Genomic DNA, 18,256 nt, shown 5'->3' with positions numbered 1-18,256 from the left:
GCAACGATTTGCTTGATCGTAAGCCAGCTGTTTTATAAATGGCATTGCCTGTTCTGTATTTTCAAATGTTTCAGAGGCTGCTTCAATAAGTCTAGCTACAAAGTCAGCGTAGGGCTCATTAACTCCTTGTATTATCTTAGATAGTTGACCTTGAAAATCCCCTTGTCCCTTCAAAGTTTTCCATGCCTTAATTGCATTTATAGCGATCTGAGCGTATACGCCAGGATCATATCTGAGCTGATGCATCTGCTCTTGAAAATCCTCTTTTCCCAGTAACATCTTCAGGTCTCGTTCAGGGTAACCTGCTTCTGCATTTCGCCTAGCTGTCTCCTTGCAAAATTCCTCATTGGCAATTTTCCATAATAAATACTGTCCTCTATTTAGCACAGAATTACACACGTTAGCCCAATCTGCTGGTGTTAAATTCCAGCCGGTAATAGATTCGACCATACTGACTGTGAAGGGAGCGGCCGGGCCGTAGGCTGCTACAGCTTCCTTTAATTGCTTTATTATTTTGAAATCTAAGGCACGGTAAACTCGTTCTTTTTCTTCTCCCTGCTCAACTACAGGGCATGCTAGTTTTTGGGGTCCTGCCTCAGGATTCCGTTCATCATCTATGGAGGCAGGTAAAGCTGTTGGTTGAACTATGCCCTCTGGTGGTGGAACGGAGTTAGTAGCAGCCTCCCTATCTGATGACCGTTTTTTCCCTGAGCTTGCCTTGTTCAAATTTTCTTCTATCTGACTAGCTTGAGAGACCTTTTGTTTTGCTTGACCTAATATGTTTTCTGCCATGGCCTGGACCTCTAACAATTTACTTAACAGTTTTTCGGTTTGTTTTTTACTAGATTCTAATCTACTATAAAGGTAACGTAACCCAATAAGATAGGATAGAAGAAAGCCAAAACAGAATGAAACAGAAACGGAGAGGAGGAAAATGATTATGTCAATTTTCTCTCTCTCAGGGCCGAATAACTTCAAACCTTGAGCTAGCCATTTATCCCAACTCGTCTGGAAAAATTGTAAGGCTAGAGAGCCTGAAATAAGAGCAGAATAAATCAAAACAGAAATACCCATTCTGTCGCCTTTCCTTAGGGGCGAGCGATATTACTCACCTTTAAGTTTTGGGCGTTCCCAGTACAGGGCCACCAAAATGCCGCAAGCTGCCCGGCCCCGGGCCGGCTGAGTCCCGCTCCTGCTGCCGAGCACTGCCTGCGGCACCCCTGCTGAGCGATCCCCTGCTGAGCTGTCAGTGCACACGGGCTTGCAATCTTGCAACCCGGTTGGGCACAAAAACACAAGCCAGTCAAACTGAGACAAAGTTTTATTTAGAGAGAGGCCGTGTGCGTCCCCTAACAGGTGGGTCCGCCACGTGTGTGTCTACCTGAGCCGGGGGGGTTTCCACTTCCCCCGGAACACCCTCCTACCATCCTTTTCCAACCAATGGGAACTCTCCCATTACAAGAGTGACATGAGTAACCTGAGTCCTGAAATTGGGCCCAGCTGGACAGCATGAGTCCAATTACCATATGAATGTGAATTGCTGGCTGGCAGTCAATAAAATCCAAAGGTGCCTGTATCAATATTTTTGCTGTGGCTCCTAACAAAGGATATTCTACATTTTTTTTTCAAATTAAGGACTTATGGATAAGTGTTTTAATGAATACGTGACTAGTTTGGTAATACCTAACAATCAAAATGGAAAAGGCAATTCCAAATATATGTAAGGCCTCATCTGGTTTAGCTGTATTTCTTTTCTATTAGGTTTAGTTTTACCAATAATATTAGGAAATGTAGTCAATATTTAGTAGGGTTAGGGTTAGGGTAAGAAATTGAATATGTGGATGATAAATAAAATAAGAAAATTCCTACAAGGACATGCGAGCATGTGTTATGCAAATGTATTTCCAAAATGCCATCATAAGCAATGACATAAAATTTTTATGGACCCAAATAAAACACAAGTAGAGATGGAGAAGAATGATATCTGAGGTGGGTTATCTGGAATGGGGTATGCTGAGAAGCTCACAATGATGGAATTGGCAAAAAAGCTTATAAAATTAAGGTACAGGTAAACCTTCCACAAACATGGAGGTGTGCTGGCCTAATAGTTTCTTGACAGCCTGTCTCTAAGTTTTGGTACTTGAAATTTATATTGTTGTCAGGAGCCTTGCCTCCCTTGGCAGTAAGATAATCATAGCTGGATCTCCATCTGTGTGAACTGGAGAAAGACATAGTTTTCTGTTTTTTAATGTGCAAGAGGCAGGAGAGCTGAATCTTCTTCCTGGAGGTGAACTGTGGCCACTTGGGGCTTAATGTCTCTGTGTGCAGTGTGAAGCCATTGGGCCATCCTCGAGCTTTCACTATGGTTCTAATGCCATCACATTAGATAAGTTTGATATCTGCTTGAAGAAGAATGTAAAGGTCAACTGGGACATAGTGCTGAAGATAGTTACATCACGGGTGGTGAATCAATATCTGCAGGAGAAAACATCAGCCTGACTGCTATCCCATACAAGTTCCCAACTCAGACTAGAACCCTGATTCTGAGCATAGTTCCAATCCAATCTTGACAGCAGGATGCTTTGACTTAGGAGGATCTGCTTGCTGCATGATTTGAGAAACATGCTGTTTGGAAGACAATACCACATCCTCATGGTTTTGGCACAGATTTCTTGACACATACCTCCTCTCCAATGCCCCAGGCAACATCATCAGCATGCTCAAACTCACTGGTTCTGTAATCTCCAGCATTTTCATGAGTTTCTGTCAATGAATTCCCCTTCTCATTCAGTCATGATGAGCAATAAGGAGCTCCTAATGTGCTCCACTGGTTCTAGGTTATGGGAATTTCCAATTTTTCAAGCTATAGGTATAGCCATATTTCAAGAATGAAGTACGAGGCAGTGTGGAATTTGGGTTGAAACAGGGGCATTTTTTGTATTTTCCAATGGACATTAGGCAGCAGAGATGAATCCTCTTCCTGGAGGTGAACTGTTGCTACTAGGGGCTAAATGTCTTCCAATGTGGATTGTGAAGCCATTGGGATATCCTCCAGTGTTTATGGTGGATCTTGCAGCATCACAGGGAATTTGGTATTTGATTCAAGAAAATAGAAGTTTTTCAACTGTGACATGGTGCTGCAGGGAGTTATAGCAAATCATGGTGAATCATGGCCTCAGGAGAAAATACCATCTTGTCTGCTATCCTATACACCTTTCACAATTCAGAGTAGAAACATGATTCTGAGCATAGCCCTGAACCACTACAACAAAATACCTTGACATATGAGCAAGTGCTTGCTGCGTAATGTCAGTAACATGCTGTTTGGAAGGAAATGACAGATCCACATGGACGTTGCACAGATTTGTTTGCAGACACCTTCACTCATCTGCCATAGGCCCCATTACCAGAGAGCTCAAAATCACTGGTGTCTCTGTTACCCAGAATTTTAATGAGTTCCTCACAATAAAGTTCTTCCTTTATTCCATCATGATGAGCAACAGAAGTTCCTAAGGTGCTCTAGTGGTTCCTGGCCATGGGAATTTCAAAACTGTTTGGGTAAAGGTATAGCCATATTTCAAGAATGAAGTAAGTGGTCCTGCAGAGTTTGGATTGAGATAGGGGCAAAAAAGTAGTGAGGACTCCTAGTTGGAACCTCTGGAGAACACACACAGGGAGAGCTTCCCAAATACTAGCCAAGAGGTCACATGCATTAGGGCCAATGGGTATAAAATGTGAGGTACATGTGTGTATCAGGCTCTCAACTTTGGCTGACAAGGGTCTACAGAAAAAAAATTGTGTGAACTCATGGCTGAGATCCCTAGTGCTGTGGAGAAATCCACACCAGACCTAGCTGTAAGTTCTTAAGGATACCTCTTGTGACTTAGATACCTAAAATACCAAACAACTCATGGTAATCCCTCTACTGGGTAAACCCCATAACTGAGGTCTCCACTGAGGTTCACACTAGAGTGGAACCTGAGGTTTACCCTGTCATCACTTACAACAACCACACAAATACCCACACTTAAAACAAGAACCCTCCCTCACGGCCCAAAGTCTACTCATCTTCTTTCATGTAGCCATGCCTCATCCATATCTGGCTGGATCTTTTATCACCTAGAGAATTCCAGGACTTTGTCAAATGTAATATCCAGTGCCCCTCTTTTGCCTAAAGGCATGGTGGGCTTCACAAACTTCCTGAGAAAAAGGGAAGCTAAAAAGTGCTTCCAATTTGAAACAGCTTTTCCTGAGGCTTCACAAAAGAGAGGCCTGAGGCAAAGAAATTCTTCACATTCATGGGAACATAACAATAGGGAACAACAAAGCCCTTCACAGAGTTTTCCATAGGACCAAGACTATACCATTTACTCATACTGCTCATCCTACTTGGATGACTTCTTCTCTGTAGAGCATATGCAGGCTGGGCTCTCCTCTGAAGATCTTACCTTTCATAGTGATTTCTGAGTTTCACAGTGATGCTCTGGATTCCCTTCACCAAGCCAATATATGGCCACTTCAGAGAGCTTGGAGGTGAAATATATCTTTTACAGGAACCTATGTGCACCTTCTGGGTAGCAGCCAAGAATTAGAGGAATAGAAAAAATCATGGACATAGTAGGTGTTCCCCATCCACAAGGAAAGCGGTAGTCCATTTATTAATTTTCCAGGATGAGTTCTTGGAAGGTTTCCACTAGACAGGACACATCCACTGATGCATTTTTCCTCTTCTCTCTAGAATGAAAAATTAAAAGGGATATATCAACCTACAAACAGTAGCCATCAGCAAAATAACTCATAACTATATAGTCAATGAAAACCCAAACAAATTTTTTTCCCTCCATATTCTCAGGGAATAAGAGACAAAAACATAAATACCCACACAAGTGGAAAGGGTCTGCTTCTATCCAAAGCGTCATTTGACTGGTAGGTTAAACTGTGTTCATCTGCAATTGCCTATCCTGTTTCAGCTCTGGTAATACTGGGAAAACTCACTGGAATTATCCTGACCCAGTGATGATTCAGTACTTTCATTCTCAGGAAAGACCCCTCCTCAGTGCTTTCCTGGCTTTTGCCCATCCACAGATCAGTAGATGCCAAGAAAGTATGCCTCTGTCCTTAGTGACTGAAAACAAGTGAGAAGACTGGGACTGTGTTTGGCTCTGGGTGCCTAGCTACCTGGATTCCAAATTCAGTGAGTTCCATCACCAAGGAAGTGAGGTGAGGTAATTTCCTTAGATAATAAAGTGAGATGAGTTCATTTCCTTGGCAACCACATTCTCTTACCAGGTGATTCCCAGGGCCCCATGAGATGGAGGCTGCACCCATCTTCCTGTGACATTTCACAAGTTGACACAATTATACCAACATGTCCAGGATCAAGTACCCAGACAAGCCTGGTTTTGTCCATCTTCCCTGGACTGAGAAGACAATACTTGATTCAGACATATCACCTCATTCTAACCATGTTTTTTTTTTTTTTTTTTTTTTTTTTTTGTCCTGGAAGATGACATTATGCCTCCCTGGGCCTACATAGCTGCCTTAATATTCCCCAGAGATCTTTCTAGTCTCTACCTCTGAGGTTTGCAGAAGGTGGATGATCCCCCACATTCCTGTACTGCAAAATCAACTCTATAAATGCTCTTTTGTCAAATTAGATTGAAGTAATGGAGTAAGGTTAGAGTCAACATTACATTTTGTTTAGGGGTAGGAGTAATTGTAATGCAATAATAAAATTGATATTAGAAAACATGAATATTCATAAGAATGTATATATGACAAATATCTATAAAATATATAAAATATGTAAGATCTAAAACCCAGAAGGGGACTAGGTGTATAACTTGAATTCATATTTTTAAATTATGGGATGCACAGATATATCATATAAATCAATATATGATGACATATGCCAGTGTACCATTGGTAATTGAATGTATAAGTCAACATCCCCTTAAATATGCTCACTGTGTAGGTTTACAATGTAGATTTATGGTTTGGATTGAGACAGGGGCAAAAAAGTAGTGAGGACTCTTAGTTGGAACCTTTGGAGAACACACACAGGGAGAGCTTCCCAAATACTAGCCAAGAGGTCATATGTAGTCAGGCCAATGGGTATAAAATGGGAGGAACATGTGTGTATCAGGCTCCCTACATTGGCAGACAATGTGCTACTAATAAATGTGTGTGAAATTGTGCCTGACATTCCCTCTGTTGTGGAGTAATCTACACTGGGCCTAACTCCAATTTCCAATAAAACATCTGATGCTTATGTTCCTCGAGTCCCACTCAATTCACTATAATAGTAATATAGTGAAAGCCCCAGAACTCAGGTATCTGCTGAGATTCACACCAGCATGGAACCTCAGGTTTACTCAGCCATGTCTTAAAAGTACCACACATATACCCAAATTTCAAAGAAGAACCCTCCCTCATGGCCCAAATTCCACTCATCTTCTCCCATGTAGCCACTCCTCACCAACATCTTGCTGGAGATTTCCATTCCTAGAGAAGTCCAGGACTGTATCAATCATAAAGTCCAGTGCTGCTCTTTTGCCTAAAAACATGGTGGGCTTGACACAATTCCTGAGAATAAGAGAAGCTATGCACTATGCATTATGCACTTCTTCCCAAATTAGAGGCCTAGCGTCTGCCAATGGTAGGTTCTTTGTGTGTATTTGAGGAAAAAAAGAACTCAACCATCTATGTCCTAGGTATCTCAGGGTGAGGACAAACTTATTCCACCTAGAGGGTCCCTGTTGTCACTTCTTGAATGTCAAGTGTCTTAGTAGATGCAGTTAAGACTCCATCCACATTTAAAAAAATAATAATTTTAGTCGTAGGTGGACAAACAATATCCTTTGTGCTGAGGATCTAAGTTAGTGCTTCACATGTGCAAAGCAAGCAATTTACTACTAAGTGACGGCTGAAGCCACTATATTCAAATTCTGAAACTGCTCTACCTGAGGCTTCACAATAGAGAGGGTTGAGGCAGAAAACTTCTTCACATTTTTGGAAACAGAAACATAGGGAAGACCAACGCCCTTGATAGATTTCCACATGACCAAAACTATTGCAATTACTCCTACTGTTCATCCTATTTGGATTTCTTTCTTTCCAAGGAAAGTCCTCCTATGAAAACCATACCTTTCAGAGTGATTTCTGAGTTTCACAGTGATGCTCAGCATTCCTTTCACCAAGCCAACAAATGGCCATTTCACAGGGCATGGAGGTGGTGTGTGTGTGTGTGTGTGTGTGTGTGTGTGAATGTGTATATGTGTGTGTGTCTGTATATATATATATATATATATATATATATATGTATATTATATAATTATATAATATAATTATGTAATGTATTGTTAATATATATAATATTATATACTATACATAATATTTTATATATAATTATGTAATATTGTACATATAATATATAATATTATATTACAATACATAATATAAAACATTATATATATATTTATATATTACTCAAAAACATGAAATCCTTCAGGGTACTGACCAAATTTCAGGAAGAATACAGAAAGTCATGGACATTATAGGTGTTATCTATCCACAGGCAAGCACTAGGTTATTCATAAATGTGTAGGATGAGTGCTGGGAATGTTTCCACTAGACAGCACACATCCATTGATGCAATTTTTTTCTCTTCTCCCTAGTGTGATACATTAAGAGGAATGCATCAACTTAAAAAACAGTAACCAGCAGGAAAATGACTCAGTACTATACCATCAATGAAAATGTAACAAATGACTTTCCCTTCATTTTCACAGGGAACATGAGACACAAACAGAAATACAAACACAAGTATCAACACACATGTACAAACATTCTCTCTCTCTCTCTCTCTCTCTCTCTCTCTCTCTCTCTTTCACACACACACACACACACACACACACACACACACACACATATATATATACACACACACTTAGAGATGTTCTGCGTCTATCCAAGTGTCATCTGCCTGGTGGGCTAAACTATGTTCACCTGCAAGTACCTGACTTGTCTCAGCTCTGATCTCTTTGGGCGTACTCACCAGAGTTGTCATGACACAGGAGAATTCACCAACTCCATTCTCAGGAAAGGCCCTTACTCTGTGCTTTCCTTGCTTTGCAAATCCACAGATTAGTATTTGCCATGAATGTATGACTCTGTACTTGCTGACTCAAAACAATTGAACAGATTAGGATTGTGTCTGGCTCTGGTTGCCTACTACCTGGATTTCAACTTCTGCATGTTCCATTGCCAAGAAAGTGAGGTAAGGTCACTTGCTTGTCAACCCATTAGCTAAATTCCTTTCTCCTACCAGGTGTTTCAAAGGGCCTCACGACATGGAGAATGTATTCATCTTTCTGTGACACTTTCATGAGTTGAAATAACTATACCAACACACTTTGATCAGGTGCTCAGACAGGCCTGGTTATATCCATCTTCTATATATTTTGGAGACAGGGGATGCTGTAATTTTGGCCATCTTTTCTGTCCTGGAATTTGACAATATGCCTCTCAGCCCAATATAGCTGCTTAATCTTGTCTAGAAATTATTCTAGTATCTACTTTTGAGGTTGTCAACAGGTGTGTCATCCCTTACATATTTGTACTCCCACAACAACCCTATAATAATCTTATATATCAAATTTGATTTAGATATTGGGGGAAGGAAAAAGTCAACTTTAAATTATTTTTAATCTTTTTAATTTTTAAAAAATTTTAATTTGTTATATATGACAACAGAATGTATCATAATTCATATTACACATACAGAGCACAATTTTTCATATCTCTGGTTGTATGCATACTATATTCATACCATCCGTGTCTTCATACATGTATTTAGGTTTATTATGTCTATCTCATTTCACCATCTTTTCTACCCTCATGCCCCTTCCCTTTCCCTTCCACCCCTTTGCCCTATCTAGAGTTTGTCAAATTCTCCCATGCTCCCCCTCCCAACCCCACTATGAATCTGCCTCCTTATATCAGAGAATTAAACATTTGACATTTGCTTTGGGGGGATTGGCTAACTTCACTTAGCATTATATTCTCCAACTCCATCAATATACCTTCAAATCCCATGAGTTCATTCTCTTTTATTGCTGAGTAATATTCTATTATGTATTTATATACCACATTTTCTTTATCCATTCATCTACTGAAGGGCATATAGATTGGTTCCATAGTTTAGATATTGTGAATTGTGCTGCTATAAACACTGATGTGGCTGTGTTCCTGTAGTATGCTATTTTTAAGTCTTTGGGATATAGTGCAAGGAGTGGGATACCTGGGTCAAGTGGTGCTTCCATTCCAAGTTTTCCAAGAAATCTCCATACTGCTTTCCATATAGGCTGCACCAAATTGCAGTCCCACCAGCAATGTATCAGTGTACATTTCCCCCCTCATCCTCACCAATACTTATTGTATTCTTTTTTAAATATTTATTTTTTAGTTGTAGTCAGAAATAATACATTTATTTCATTTATTTATTTTATGTAGTGCTGAGGTATGAACCCAGGGCCTCGCATGTGCTAGGCAAGCATTTTACCTCTGAGCCACAACCCCAGCCCTTTTGTTTGTATTCTTAATAGCTGCTGTTCTTACTGGAGTGAGATGAAACCTTAGAGTAGTTTTTTTTTTTTCATTTCTCTAATTGTTAGAGATGTTGAGCATTTTTTCATGTATTTGTTGATTAATTGCATATCATCTTCTGAGAAGAGTCTGCTAAGTTCCTTGGTCTATTTATCAAATTTGACATTGTCCATTTTCAGGTTCCCCCTTAACTCAACTTGGAAAAGAGAAACAAGCTAACAAGGCCAAGGAAATTTTTATGTGTAGGAAATAGTGAATTCAATAAGCCAATATTAAACAATAATAAGAACTCTGTGAACATATTTTTAACCAAATATCATTTTGTAGTCCAGGATTACAAACATGATAAAAAGAAAAAAAATGACTGAGCAAGATGTGACTTACGGGAGTGTTCAAGTTATGTCCCAAGTACCTGCAAATAAAAGTGACTGGTCTCCCTGGGAATTATGTTTCCTTAGAAATGGGCCACATTATGGTAAACATAATATTTTTTGCACTGAGATTTAAGTACTTTTAAGAAAACATATATAATACTTAATAAATTTAACTGAAATTGAATACACATCAAAAGTATTCCAAAACAAGATACATAAAAAGAAGAAAAGGGCACCATAATCTTGAAAGAGCTAGACACATAGTAATATGTTTCAAATTCCATTCCTAACCTATTGTGAATATTCTGGGGAGAATCACTTTGAGTCAAAAAACAAGTATTGACACTTAAGACATTGAGAGATTCTAAATGTATCCTTGTAATCATTTATTTCTGGACATTTCCTTCTTAGCAGTTTTACAACAATAATACAAGTCCTATTTAATTCATTTTTCATTTATTTCTAGATTCATAGGGAGGAAAAATGAGGAACTAATGGAGATATAAAGCTCCATTATTTTGTTAAGAAGAAAAAGATAAAAAGGCAAACTAAACACAATTGAGACAGTCATTAATTGGTCTGACCAAACCTTGCAAAACAGTCATTCGGATATATAATGCATGAAAAATATAAAATAATATCTGACCCTAGAAGTTATTCTACATTTTCTAACTTTTGAAAAACAATTCAACTCAAAATGTATACAAAAGTCCCATTTGTGGAACTATTTTTATTCTAGTTCTTTTGTCAAAATCACTATAAATATGCATGTGCTTGAAGGTGAGTTCCAGCCAGAAGTCAAGTAGGTGGGTATTTTCTAAGAAATAGAAGGAGGGGGGGAATAACTCTCGAGAAAACATTATTAATCATGTCGGCTAAAGATAGGTCAACTACACATCTTAGTCATAGGCTCATTAAGAGCAAAGAGTAAGTCCCAATTGAGAATGTAGATTAAACATAATTTCACTGTGGAGGAAAAGCTAACAATGGATTAGTCTCCCCCTCAACCACATTATCAAGCAATGAGATAGCATATTTAACAATCAGTTGTAATAAACCTGTTTTTGAGAAATATTTCTGAAAAGTTAAAGCTATTTCTTGAACTAATTATACTTTTCTTAAAATTCTTAAACACAAAAATCTGCTTTTAGATTATTTAACTTTACTTCCAAAGAACTAGGAGTGATTCCAAATTTTGACCGTCTGATTACTTCCATGGAAAATATTCCTTCAATTTCTGTCCTTGGATACATGATGTTAGAGATGTTGTCATAGGGTATAAACAGAAAGGCAGAAATACATCTCATACTTAGCAGACCTTAATTCAAGATGGTGAAATGTAATTCTTGCCATTCAAAACTGAAGAATCAAAAACAATCAAGTCCCAACAACTATCTAGGTATTATAATCTTTAGTTTGCTAATGACCCAGGGTAGTGGTGTGGTGTTTTATAAAGATATTATCTCTGGTCTTGAAAAGCCCATGTAATGACTCTACTAAACAACCTAAATGTGAACCCTGAAATCAGAAGTTCAATTTACTGGCTGGTATATACAAAGTCTGTATCCCTTTAGCTCCTTCTTCTGTTTTAAGATTCTATTCTAGATCTTCTGCTCTAAAAAATGGAAAAACAATTCTAATAAATAATCAAGATATAAAAGCTATTTTATGGGCTCTGCTTTGAGGGGCATATTCTTTTGTCAATGATTAGGGAAAAATAGAGTTGAGACTCTGTTTTGAGAACAGGTACAGAGATGCAAATCAGCCTGTGAATTTTTGTACCTTATCTTTCCAGTACTCTCTTCAGGAGTACAAAAACTCCACAGATATCGGATTTAATTTCAGCTGCTCAGTGAGGGGCACCGTGCTCATCCTTGGTGATGACTGAAGTTTTCTCCATAGAGTTGGAGAACAAAAGACTAAAACTGGCCAATTTCCACTTTGGGCAGGGTTGTGAAAATGGTACCAGCAGGGAGTCAGGCTTTGTTTTACAGAGTAGAGAAGTTCTAGCTGATTTTCAAGAGGGAATCAAAACACACATTTAACTGTACAGGAATGACTTAGGAATCATGGCAACAGCAACCCAGTAGGAAGCAAACTACTATCTAGAATAAAGATTCCTGCTGGGCAGTACTGAGTCTAATTAGAAGAGATTGAGGGAGTTTTCCCCAAAACTATATGAGTTTAAACTGCATTAATTTGTCAATAACAACAACAAATCCTAGAAAACACATGCACAAACAAACATGTATGCACTGAAACCAACCATAAAATACAAATAAAATTTTGGCAGCAGGAAGAAAATGATATTACTGATATTATTACTAATAGTACATATTGTTAATAATATGTATCATTTTTAGAAATTTAGAATGGGTCAGATATTATGATGAATTCTTTAAGCATCATATAATTTCTTGTTTCTAACATCCCAAAGGTACATACTACTACTGCTGCCTTCTTAAAAATAAGAAAAATGAATCATAAATAAGTGGTAGAGTGTACCAAAGATTTCACTATAAGTTGTCACATAAGATATTTGAACATAAATATATAGACAAATGAATGGAAGATAATTAAAAGTCCCAAAACCATGTAATGTATTTGAAAAAAAAAGTCTATGTAATATCAAACTATTGGGGAAAGATGAACAATTTTGTAAATATTGTTAGAACAACCGGGGAGTCATCTGGAAAAATATTAAAAAGTCAGAGCTAGACTACAGCTAATGAAACAGGATAAATTCCAATGAATAAAATATTTAAAGACAACTGCAAATAAATACACAAAACTCTAAAAAACTATTAAAGGAAATGTTTATAAATCAATCTAAATAAAAATTTATGTTGATTCTTTGGCGAAAATTATGCTTAAATCAACAAGATAGATGATCCTTTTTCCAGAACTGATTACTTGCTGATGTAAATTGGTCTATTAATTAAAATTAAAAGTGAAGAACATTAGGAAATCAAAATAGTAAACCTTTCCCTGTTTATACTACCAAGTACAGAATAAATGCTATCATCCTCTACTTTTCTATGTACAACTTATGAAAAATGAGAAGTGTTAACTACTATGAGCTCATAAAATCAGATTCAAAATACCCAAACTGTGAGAATATTAGAAATCAGAGTAACTACTCCAGTTTTATAGATGGAAAAAATAGCAAGTGATCTTCTCAAAGTCACAAGGCTAATTGATGCTTATATCATTCAAGTGGGTTACATATGCTTTCAGATTACTTCATATTAACACACCAGAGAACTTTTCTATATTTGAGGTAATAAACAGAGATCCAATGGTCTGATTAGGAAAATCATAATTAATAATAACATGAATCAAGCCTTTCCTTTTTCAACCCTATATTTTAAGCCTTATTTGGAGAATTTGCCCCAACTGGAAATATGCTGGGGGTAGAAGGGAGAGTGGTCTCAGAGGTAAACTAATAGTAAAATATTGTCATGGAATTGTCATTTGTCTAGTAGAATAAAGTCATGTTTGTTGGTTTTGAGATTCCTAACTTCATTTGATGCAACATTATGATGATACTGTTTTGTCAAAAGAGAAGTTATAATAGCAAAGGACCATAGTCCTTTCTCCATGGACCACCTTGGGAGGAAGAACCCACTTGGCAAGGCCTTTTAACCAGGGTGTTTCCAGATTCTGCTCCAGCTCAAAGGCTGACACTTATTGTGATTGTTTGGTGCTTATGCCTTAGAGATTGTTCAACATTTTGCCCATAACTTCTGGGTATATATACTCAAAGATAAGTCTGGAACAAAGAGATGAATGCAGGAAGGAAATGGCAAGGCATCAAAACTTTCAAACCCCAGGTTTAAGCTGAAAACAAAAAACATTTCTATGTGTATGTCCTAAGGAGGAATCTCACATGGAAGAGAGAGAAAAATAACAATTTTTCTTATTTTATTTATTTATTTATTTATTTATTTATTTAATGACTCTGGATTTATTCCAATGGTGTTTTACCACTGAGCTATACCCCAATCTTTTAAAATTTTATTTTGACAAGATGTTGTTGAGTTTCCAAGGGTAGCGTCAAACATGCAATCCTCCTGCCTCAGCCATAATAAGTTACTGGGATTATAATCAAGTACCACTGAACCTAGTGAAAAGCCCATTTCTGTAGAAATTGTCCCATATAAAAATGATGCATTTTGACTATAAAGCCAGTTCTCCATAACACATGCATACAACTTCTGACTGTAGAGTGGACCACTCATATCCCCAGCCTAAGCCATCTATTTTCTGCACAGACCTCAGGTGAATGTCTCTCACTTATAGTTTCAATCTCATTGTTTTAAAACTCGGATTAGAGGTTCCCTTCCTCCAGTACTGTTTGCAACTGAGGCTCAGTCATCAGCCATTTACTAGAATAGGTTAGATTTGATACATTTCCTAAATGCTTTCAATCTCCAATGAGCAACTAAGAAAGATAGCCCCCAGAGTGTGTGTGTGTGTGTGTGTGTGTGTGTGTGTGTGTATGTGTGTGTGTGATGGGAGGGCTGTTAAAGTTCAATTTTCCAATGCTCATGGACTCTTCATTAAAATTTTCATCTTATATACTACTAGGTCATTGAGATTTTGTGTAGTTTTCTTCAATTCATGCTTCCTGTGAGTGAAGTGTGATATGAGGGATTTCTTTTTTGATGAGAAATCAATACAATAAATTCTTGTAATCAACAATTGAAATCGACATTGTTACCCATGTCATCTGTCATTTATTTTGCTATTAAAAAATAATAATTGAGATGCATTCAGGCACAAACAACTGCAGCCCCTTGAGTTCCTACATAATCAAATGGAAGCCCAAATTAAACAGTAAAATGAAATTTAGGCTTAACTAATCACAAAACACCAACTAAAGTAAAACTGGTAACTTTGCATTTGATTATGCCCAAGGCAGGCAAATGTCCAGCTATAGTCAACCAAGTGATTTCTTCACCTCTGCTTTCAAACTATAAAAGCCCACTGCATAGGCCTGGGAGGCTTTCTGGTTCTGAGTTATGCTTGTTTTCATGAATGGTTATTTGCTCAAATTAACTCCATTAAATATACTTTATGTTGTTTTTCTTTTATCACTTCTCTGTACAACTTCATTTTGGTGGCTCTGATTGCTACGCTATGATGGAGGAGCAGAATTTTACATGTGGCTTAAGCAGAGCAATGAAGTTTTGCCCTGTGTTTTCAAGAAGTTGTATCTTACTGCTGTATACTCTAGTTTTGGAGGGTCTTTCTATTATGGGCTCGAAGATGGCCTACACAGTATCATTTCATTGGGGTGATTGCTGTCTTGGTCACTGATACATTGTGTTATGGTGGCTTTTCCTATTTAGTGGAGGAAAATTGCTGGTATCTCCCAGAATGATAATTATGCAAACTTAAACTATCTTTCATATTCAAATTGTGACAATATAAAGCTTTCTTTCAGAGTCTCTCCAAATCTCAGGGAGAGATTCAATGAGGAAACATAAGCTGATTGGACAGCTCAGTCTTTTAGTTTTTTGGTACTGTGGACTGAACTCAGGGCACTCAACCACTAAGCCACATGCGTGGCCTTATTTTGTATTTTATTTACAGATAGGGTCCCATTGAGTTTCTTCTATAATAGAACACTTCCCCAGTGAATTACATGAATGAGAATTTCCTTCTGTGCTTTCCTTCTAGGAACATGCCACCTAACAAAGGGAATGAATGGAGAAAATTGAGTTTGATTCTTCAGTATCTGGCTTGAGCATTTAGCTGACTTTAGTTTCATTAGCTGAGATGAAAATTTGGAGAAATTTCCTAGGAGCAGCACATTGGGAGAAATCAAGCATCATCTATTTAATTTGGTTAGAATTGGAGTATTGTTTAGATTTCTAAGTAGGACTGTCAAGAAGGTAATCAGATACATATGTATCAGAATTCTTGCATAAGGCCAGACCTGAGAAGTAAATTTTAGAGCTTTCACCATATGGACAATAAGGCCTAAGAAGGGATCCAAGAGAGATGAGATGTGTGGTGAGTCTTCTATTTTGTATATGTACTCAGGAGGATAGAAATTTCAAGACCAACCTCAGCAATTTAGTGAGGCCCTGAGGACTTAGTGAGATGCTGCTTCAAAATAAAACATATAAAAGGCTGGGGATATGGCTAAGTAGTTAAGCACCACTGGGTTCAATCTCCAGTACCCAAAACAAAAAAAATATGTGTATATAAGTATACAAATACACACACACACAATAACTGGTACATAATTATTCAGAATATCATATTCATAACAGGCAAAAAGTGAAAGTAACCAAATGTCCTTCAACTCATAAAATATATCAGTTGATGATAAAATGTGGCATATATACAATGGAATATTATTCAGCCATAAAAAGTAATGGATTACTGATTCACATTACAACATGGATGAGCCTTGAAATATTTTGCACAGATAAAAAAACCAGTCACAAAAGACCACATATTATATGATTTCACTTATATGAAATACCACTGTAGAAAATTTATAGAGACAGAAAGTAGATTAGCAGTTGCCTAAGGCTGATGGGAAATGGAAAATTGTGAGACGACAGGTAAAAAATATGGAGTTCCTTTTGGGAATAATTAAAATGTTCAAAATTGACTATAGTGAGAGTTGTACTACCCTGTGATTATAATAAAACAACTGAATTGTACACTTTAAATAGAGGAATTTTATAATATGTGAAGTCATTTTATAGCCTTGGACAGCTTTATTCAGATTACAAATGTTTTTTATTATACCAAGACTTTTAAAAGGTAGAATAAGTAGCTGGCTTTTTAAAAAATTAAAATCTAAGGCTAAACACAGTGCAGGTGTAGCTCAGTGGTAGAATGCTTGTCTAGTGTGCTTAAGGCCCTGTTCAATGTCAGTACCACACACACACATACACACACACACACACACACACACACACACACAGGAAAATGAATCTTATTAATGAATAGAACATCCATTAGGAGGGTACCTTCAAATAAATGAATAAATATATTAATTTGACAGCAACATTTTTAGACTTACCTTTATATTGAGTGATATGATTCCAAAGGGGTAAATTTTCTTTTTCCTTTCTTTTGGTACTACAGATTGAACCCAGGGGCACTTAACCACTGAGCACATCCCCAGCCCTTTTTATATTTTTTATTTTGAAGCATGGTCTCACTAAGTTGCTTAGGCTTCTTTGAATTTGCAATTCTCCTGTCTCAGCCTCCAGAGCCACTGCATGAATTTTCAATTCTTGAATTTGTTTTATCCTTGATTTTTTAAAGTTTGTTTTTCAGTGCATTATAGTTATACATAAAAGGAGAGTTCATTCTGACATATTCATAAAAGAAGTAACATAGTTTTTTTCCATTTCAATCCTAATACTCCTTACCTCTTCCCTTTCCTTTGCTTTCTCTCTGGTTCCCTTCCTCTTTTCTATTGGTCTTCCTTCTATGGACTTATTTTTCACTTGATGCATTATAGTTACATATAAATTGGAATGCACTGTGATATATTCATAAATGTCCTTAGAATAATTTGGTTAACTACATTTCCCAGTTCTTCCCCTTCCCCTTGCCTCCTTCCTCCCCAATGTGTCCCCCTACCTGCAAAGCACACTTCTACTCTTCCAATGTCCCTTCTATTTTTCTGAAAAAATGATGGTTAGATGTCATAGAAGAAAGTGGCAATGTCTTAATCTAATGCCTACTGTCTGGCCCAATGGCTCTTCCATCCTTGTCAAGAGAGTTATAACCTTTTATCCTGTCATTCAACACTATCACTCAATTGCTTTTTTTAAATTTTTGGTTGTAGATGGACACAATATCTTTATTTATGTATTTATTTATTTTTATGTGGTGCTGAGAATTGAAGCCTCACATGCACTAGGCAAGTGCTCTATCACTGAGCTGCAACCCCAGCCCTCAACTTTTTCTTAATTATCTCATTTGCAAATACTCTTTCTCTTAAAAATTTTTTCACAGGAAACTGGAAAGGTAGTAGAGGTTTTTGAAAATCTATTGCTTTAGCATGTACAAGGCCTACAAAGCCCTGAACAGAGGAAAAGAGGGAAAGAAAAGGAGAAGAAAGAAAAAATGGAGAGAAAAGAAAGGAAGTCCATTGCAATAACTCCCTTCTAAAAATCTATAGTCTAGAACTATGATAGCAGAAGAGAAAAATGCACAGATGAATGTAAAAGACAAATTCATTTGATCTGATGATTAATGATTCACAGATTATGGGGAGAAAGAAAAAGAGGCAATTA

The 18,256-nt window shown here is 37.2% G+C and overlaps 1 non-coding gene across 1 annotated transcript; it reads right to left on the bottom strand.

The window, feature by feature from the left end:
• Nucleotides 1–17,643: 17,643 nt before the first annotated feature.
• Nucleotides 17,644–17,768, bottom strand: LOC144256326 (U6atac minor spliceosomal RNA). The gene has a single exon (XR_013344096.1). It is a non-coding gene; the product is annotated as a U6atac minor spliceosomal RNA (small nuclear RNA).
• Nucleotides 17,769–18,256: the final 488 nt, after the last annotated feature.

Source organism: Urocitellus parryii, chromosome 7 (genome assembly GCF_045843805.1).
Source record: "Urocitellus parryii isolate mUroPar1 chromosome 7, mUroPar1.hap1, whole genome shotgun sequence".
Lineage (NCBI taxonomy): Eukaryota > Metazoa > Chordata > Mammalia > Rodentia > Sciuridae > Urocitellus > Urocitellus parryii.
The sequence above is the reverse complement of the archived record's forward strand: the minus strand, read 5'-3'. Positions and strand labels throughout refer to the sequence as shown.